Source organism: Hypomesus transpacificus, chromosome 8 (assembly GCF_021917145.1).
Source record: "Hypomesus transpacificus isolate Combined female chromosome 8, fHypTra1, whole genome shotgun sequence".
Lineage (NCBI taxonomy): Eukaryota > Metazoa > Chordata > Actinopteri > Osmeriformes > Osmeridae > Hypomesus > Hypomesus transpacificus.
The window spans coordinates 5258374-5266533 of record NC_061067.1 but is presented as its reverse complement, the minus strand read 5'-3'; positions in this window follow the sequence as shown (position 1 = coordinate 5266533).

Sequence of the window (8160 nt, the reverse complement as noted above, 5' to 3'; positions counted from 1 at the left end):
AGGCGTGAAAGGGACCGAGGTTCAACCCCCTGTGCTCCGGCTGATCTTTGTGTTTGTCTCACAGCCAGAGGGAGGGAGGGGGGACCCTGTCTGAGGAACTCTCCAGTAAGGAGACACAAGCGGAAAGAGACACAGGCGAGAGGAGGAGGAGGAGTGTAGAGATAGAGAGAGGGAGGGAGAAAGGGAGAAAGGTAAAAAAGAGAGAGAGAGAAAAGACAGCGAGAGAGAGAGAGAGAGAGAGAGAGAGAGAGAGAGAGAGAGAGAGAGAGAGAGAGAGAGTAGAGGTGACATCTCCAGTGCTTGTCTTGTGAGGCAACCTCAGGCTTGAACCTGCAGTGGCTATTCTGATGCATCAAGGTTGAAGAGACTGTCTCTGGTTTTGTAGCATGCATGCACAACATAGCTGCTCCCTGGTCTGTGACAAACATGCAGTAGTTGGACTCCACTCTGTGGCGGGCATGTTATAGCAGGTTTCTATCTAACTCTTGGACATTCTGAAGAACTTTTTGTGATCCCTTTTCTTGACATTTTCTGGAGCATTGTTCAGGTGAGTTTTTGGGTTTGTGTATATTATGAAATAAAATACATTACATGTGGAGAGTTTTACCTGTCATCATGGCATTACTTTAGAGAACAATACTGAAGGTGTAATGAAACAGAGTAGCAGTCATATCCTAACAATTTCTGGTGTAATGAAACAGAGTAGCAGTCATATCCTAACAATTTCTATGATTCGTTTTGTTAGCAACTGGAAATGATTGAAAATGCTTTTCTATCAATTGTAATAGTTTTGGGGGCACAAACGATGCTGAACAGATTGAAACGGGCCTTGACCTTTTACTTCTGACCACTTGTATAATCTTAGACTTCCCACTCTTTGAAGTAATACCAACCATGTTCAGCTGCTACTACATATTTTTTGAATAATGAATGCGATAGTTAAATATTTTACATGATTTGATCATTTAATTCATAATTCTATTTAGATATTTTAGCAAGTTGCAGATTTGAATTCCTGGGGTAATCCCTGCACTGTGAGTTGCTGTGTATGAAAGTGTGACATGTGCTGTGTGTACAGATGGGTCTTTTGAGCAGTGTGGATCACCTCTAAGGCTGTAGGCTATAATGGCAAAGCCAGGCGATCCGTAACAACTCCTCACCAGGCAGCAGCCAGCAATATCAACGGCAGCAGCCTCAGATAAAGGAGAGAGAGCGGGGAGAGAGAGGGACGAGGAGGAGGAGAGGGGAGGGATAGAGGGAGAGTGATGAGTGAGCTATAGAAAGGGAAAGCAGGGGTAGAGGGAGAGGTAAGGGGTTACAGACAGACAGAGAGAGAGAGATATTGAGAGAAAAAGGGAGAGAGAGGAGGCACTGTGAGTGAGACAGAGAAGCAGCATCTAAGCAGGTTGTTTTTGTATTTCCCACCTGGGCTCTCGCAGGCAGCTCCGCTCCAGGATCCGATGATTACAGGGCAGCTGAGCAAGCCGCTGCTCTCCCTGCGCAGCGAGATGAGCGCGGCGGAACTCCGGGCGGACGACAAAGCACCGGCGTCTCCGGACAGCGAGCTGAACGACGACCCCCTTCTCCTGTCCTCTGACGCCAACGACAGAGAGGACACTCCTAACAAGCTGTATGGTGAGTCGGCCAAACACCTCTCCATCTCTCTGTCTTTCTGTCTCTCTGTCTTTGTGCAGCTGGTCAGGGGCTTGACAGGCGAGGCTGATGCCTCTGCTCTGGGTGCCTCTTGGAGGGGGGCTCCACAGTAACTTATGTATGGGAGAAAGTGTCAGAGAAGTGAGCAGACAGACATCAAACTAAGTTGAAGAGTAGAGAGAAACTGAATACAACAGGACTGACAGAGATGTATAGGAAGGTAATTAATAAAATAAGTGATCAAAACTGCTTTTAGTTAGCAGGATACTTTTTGGTGTCCCATTATGATAATTTATTACAATTATTTAAAATATGTGAAGCTGCTTAGTCCTCTATAGATTGATGTTTTATTTCAGTGGTTATGTTGATCAATTAAAAGATTAATACAGTTAGAAGATAAGCCTGTTTTTGGTATGAGTGGAAATCAGTCAAGAGAACACACAGGTGTTGTTCAGTTAATAACAAATCAGTTAATTGCATGAGTAAATTGTTCCTTAAGACATAACAATTACAAATGACTGTTTGGATTGTTTACAAAGAGTGGTGTAATGAATGTAATGTTTTCTGAAAATTTTCCAAAACACACATTTTGTTGTATCTAACTGCAAGAGTTGATAGATGTGGTGTGGGCCTCCTCTAGGCTTTCATGCCTGCTCATTCTTTCATACTTCCTACCACCATAAAAATCCTAGTGAATTTAGACAGCATAGCATATCTGTAATGAACATTACATTTTTATTAGTAAATGATATACATCTATATTTAGTATTTTATTGTTGTTTGTTGTAATACAATAATAATTTTTATAGTACAGTAAATTAATTAATTGAAAAAGGAAGTACATCTGTCCAGGTGTCTGCACTGAGACACCTATTCTCAAATGCTAAGAATTTCTTATGCATTTAAACAGAAACATTGGAGGACAAATTGCTGGACAACCGATTAATGTTAGCTGTCATTAATTATGTGTTGAGGCTGAAGGCCTCAGTTGTCACCAAGTTAATGGATATGCTTCTGTTCACAAGTTAATCAAATCATTTAGACAGTTTAATTCAATCATGGGGCACAATGATGAATCAATAGGGCCAATGAGGTTGAAATATTTTTCTGCGTAATTAAAACACAAATGTTATTACATCCGTTATGGATCACAATAATGTTTTTATTCAGTGAAGGTTAAAAGATATTAACCTTTTTTGCTGTGCTTGTTCATATTTTACTTTTGTGCAATTGTTATTTTAAGTTGTATTGATATTGCGAAATGCTCCAATCTCAGTAATTAATTGCTTATACTTATAGGTTGTATTGCATTGCATTTTCAATTTGGAACTAACTATATTTTCACAACCTTTAACGTACATTTAAAACAAATTGTTCATTCAGATAAAAAAAAATATATATATTTTTTTTTTTTACTTGTACATTGTATTAGGTCAATCAACTGTGACAGTTGGTTGTATGTGTGGTGAATAGAATACTAAATATTGAGTGATCTATATAAAACAACCTTTTCCTTTGTATTTCCATAAAAGCCTATGTCATGTCATGGATGATATGACTTCATTACCTATGACACATCTCATCATTCTAGGCAAGGTTGTAAACCAAAGAAGGCCTGTGCTGTACACTCCAAAAAAAAATAGTAGAATAGAACCATTTGCCACTATTGAACTGCAAAAGGGCCTCCAGATAGTTCTAAGGTTCCAGATAGAACCCTTTTCACTTACTGAATGTGTTTGTTTTGTAACAAGAAATGTTCCCAAGCAAATCCGCAAACTCAATACTTGTATTCTTTGTGTACGATATAGTACTGGGTTCAAGCAGTAACTTGAACTTTACCTTTAATTTACCATGAACGTATTTTTGTTTAGGGAAGTGTTTATGACTTGGTTGGGGAAGTACTTTAATAGCATTATACACATTTTACATTTTAGGCTAGCATTGTCATAATTTGGTGGTGTTTATCCAGTTTAAAATAAAAGCATTTTCAGATAATTTCATCTGGCCAAAAGAACCATAAAAAGATGAGACTGTGAACAATTAAAATAACAGGCCTAGCATACTACCTCCAATAATCTTTAGACATACATTTTCTGTTGCAAAAAGCTGAAATTCAATGTTTTCCTATTTTCCTTTAGACTACAGAGAGCAAAACAATCCCTTCTTTACTCTCATGGTTTTTCCTATGTCAAGTTCTATTTGCAATTCTTGTGACTTCCACCTCAATTTGAGTCAGATAAGAGATGCAGGCACTTTTCTGCAGAGAAAACACATTTTCAGAAAGGAGGTGTGTCACCCATCCATCCTTCCACCCCTAAACAGAGATGTTGTGTTCGCTACAGAGTTTGACATCACAGCAGATTATGGTGATACTGGAGCACTATGAAAATGCATTAACAAGTGATGTCTCATCAAAGCTACATGTAAGTCACGACTGTGTGTTGCAGTACTCATCACTAATCACTACAATTTTGCCATGCTGAACATCCCATAATCAAGTAAACGAAGCCCATTGTACAACAATACTGTACTCACACTGACAATAACATAGATCAGAATGGCATATAGATGTTAAATAGGTTTTATTTTTGAAATAACATTTTGAGGAGGGTTTACCAACTGAAAAACCGGTGCTGATCAGTGTGAGGTTTCCAGCTGTCAGTCAGATGAATTTTTTAGAATATCCCTGGGCTAGAATATCCAAAACAAAGAACAGTGTACTGTTACATGTTTTTCTCAGCAGAGGTACAATTGCCTTTAATAAGAATCAAGCTTTCCTCTCCCTCCTCCATCTCTCTCTCTTTCTCTCACTCTCTCTCCGTCCTGCTTTCTCTCTCACACATACACATCTCCCGTATAATACTCCTCTTTCAACATTAATAACCAGATTGAATGATGTAATGCAACTATTATCCCCTGATGAAAACAGTGGAACGGTTTGAACTGCCTGAAATGTTCTGGTTTCATCATAGCGTTATATTGTGTTTCAATATGTGTTCGAAGGGCATGGTACATTTGGTCAAAGATGATATCTATATATGGATGGAAAGAGCTCTCCTTCTGTCTGGTGGCACAGAAGGGGGGTGGTGGGGGTGGGTGCCAGCCTGGGGCTGTGCTGCGGGGTTTGCTTTAGGCAGACTGGCACAGCTTACTCCGGCCCTGGATACCAACGCTCCAGAGACCCAGAGGGACTCAGAGACAGAACAAGGGTTCTAGAGACATAGAGAAAAAGGAAATGACAGCAAGTGACAGAGTAAGGAAGTGTATAAGAGAGTGGCATTTGTAAACTCACAATACAGCGTCTTCTCTATATCCAAACCACAAGGCATGCAATACATTTAGTTTTAGTAATACACTGCACTAATCACAGCCAAAAATAATTTATTCTTGGAAAAACAATTGTAAATGTTGGGGTTTACAAAAGTCTGTCCTTATAGTCTTTGAGGCTATAAAAGACTTGGAGGTGAGGAACTCGAGAGTAAATGTTCAGATTTCACAAACTATCATTTGTGGTTGGTGTTACGCTAAGATGTCAAGAAACATTTTAGTTGGTGAAAAAGAGTGTCTGTGAGTGGGTGTTTAAGAGAGAGGAAGAGAGAGAGTAAGTGTGAGAGGTGAGAGAGAGAGAGAGAGAGAGAGAGAGAGAGAGAGAGAGAGAGAGAGAGAGAGAGAGAGAGAGAGAGAGAGAGATAGAGGTGTCAGTGGCCAACAGTTCTTTCTGATAATGTGGACGCACACAAGAAACATGGTCATAAACTATTAAGTTGAATACTCGCTGGAATTCTACAGTACCATAGGCAGTCAATGGCTGTAGTGGCCATACAGTACAATATTGTGTAAAAGTTAAAAAAACTGTCTACATAAGAACATTTTACTGTTATTTGGCTTTTGTTCCTCTGATGTTAAAATCATTCCCATTTGCCGTAGAGGATTTAATGCACAGGCACAAACTGTCATATGTCTGTGTGTTTGTGTGAGTGTGTGAGTGTGCTTGTGTGTGTGTGCGCTTGTGTGTGGGTGTATGTTCATGCGTGCGTGCGTCTCAGGTCTCGCTAGCTTTAAGTGTGATTTGCACTTGTTGGTATTGGATCTCTGAATGGGTACCTCTTTGCGGCACTGTTAGTTTACTAGCTATACATGTGGGTGCCTGGGTGCCAAGGTTAAACGTAATGAAGCATCCACAGGCAGTGGCATCAAGCCACTGTTTGTCTGCCCTAAGCCTCTACTCACAGCACACAGCTCCCTGCTGAAACGGTGGCGCTCCTCTTCTTAGGTGCCTTGTGCAAATAAGTCTTCCACTCCAGCTATCAGAGAATGTAAGGGAGCACAAACACCCTGGCGACAACTCTTTATTCCAGGGAAAAGTGATCATAAGGTGGCAAAGCTGTGGTTATAAAGTCAAGCTATTCTCTTTTTTGGGGGGTGAAGAGGGGGGATGGGGGGGGGGGGGGTAGAGAACGAGATGTGGCATGGATGTGTGCAGTTTTCTGTCTTCTCAAGCAAATCTCCCCCTTTCAAACATCAACAGACAAGATAATAAGACACTCTGAGCACAATTCGGTATTATATTCAGCTACCAAAGACTTGTGTCTTGTCAGTTTGCATTTAGTCTCCCAAGGATGTGACGCTTCTATCATCATCCTGTCAAAGAGAGCCCGGCTGGAACGACAGGAGCGCTCTTTTCATACACTTACTGTCCACATGAAATGGCCTGCACTTATACAGACTATGCCAAAATGGAGGGAACATTTTCAGAAAGGTCACCTACAGATAAAACAGGGAGAAAAAGAGAACCTTTTATAGATTTATGTGATCGGAGGTCATTCCGAACAACAAAAATTGCTAGACAAATGGACAGACATACTGTAATGCATGATTTTGTGCCCTGTCATGTGTCATGATACATTAGAACCTACTGTGCATAACTACTGTACATTATGTGGATCACAGACACGTTTGACAATGTCTATCATTTTGTGTTTGGTGTGCTTTAGCACCAGTAACTTAAAAAAAAGAATTATGTTCCAAGTTCTGCCCCTTTTCAACCAGTGCTTAATGCAATCTTAAAATAGGATTCAGCCTTTTGACCCTCCATGAAACGATCATAACCATTTGATACCCATATGCATTAATTTCACAATCTATTATTAGCAGTTAGGTGAGATGGTTTAAATGTAATTTACAAGACTGTCTTGTGTCCATTAAAAAATACATAGTTTTGACCGAATCAACTATACCATTGAATCTTATTTTCTTAAAAACAGACACACACATTAACACACACACACATTCACAAACTAATGTGCACTCATAGAAACACAAGGTACACAGACAGCGCTGGAGGCGGCCTTTCTTGCTTATTATTTTGCGTAATCAGCTTAGTGAACTGGATACACGGGAGAAGAGGGGCTGTGGGTTGGGGAATGGGGGGGGGGACGACTGCTAATGTAAAGAGGCTTATAATGTTCTGCGCTCAGAATAAGTAATAAAGTGGCACAAAGCCCCTGTGCCTGAAGGAGCGTGCTCAGTAGGACTGGGGAACGGAGGAAGAGGAGGAGGGAGGCAGGCCTCTCCATCCGCAGGTCCAGGATCTCATTATGAGGATTTCTGCTCAGCGTTAACTTGAAAACTGGATTAATGCATGCTTGCAAAGCAGGTGTCATACATTCTCTAATACGCTCTGAGCGGGCCAGGCAGAAGTTATTTACTTAGCAGAGAGAGCACTGAGGAGACCGGGGGAAGGAGTGATGAACACCATCATAGTACAAGCACACTGGCTGGGAGTCTTGTTTGAGGACATGTAGGCATAGAAGGTCATTGTTTTTTTTTTAATGTAACTTCCAATCATGTTGATACGACTCGCAATGACACTCAGCACTTCAAAGTGAGTGACAGCGTAATCCTGGGGTTGAGTCTTGGTGTGCATACTGTCAGAATGCATTTTCTAAAATGCATGTTACTTTTCAATGAAAATATTCCAAAGGATATGGCAATATTGTAAAGGAAATACTGTATGAATATCAATACCTACTTGCTTTCATATTGTCTCTTTAAGTTATTGTTTACCGTAGGCCCCCATATTGTATGCCACAACATCATCAAGGCCTTCATGTTGAGCACACAGAGAACTTACAACTCCAGCTTTTTGACACAGATGGTGTTGCTGTAATCGAAGCGGGAAGGGTCACATTTTCAGAATGGAAATTACAAATCTTGTCTTTGACTTGTGTGGCGTGAACCAGATATGTATCCTAGCGCCCCTGTGTCCTTCACCACCCTTTATTATTTATAACTCTAGCTCTTTGAGCAATGACCAGTACTAATGCATAACCTTCTGTCCTTCTGGCTGATGCGCTTCCTTTGAAACCAAAGATTGAGGGAAGAAGAAAAGGGTGTGTGTGGATGAGGCTGGGGGGGTGGAGGGAGGGTGAGAAGAGTGGTGTAGGTGGGGGGGGGGTATAGGGCAGGCAAGATCCAGTCTATCGAGAAGTTATTATGTTTTTTTTC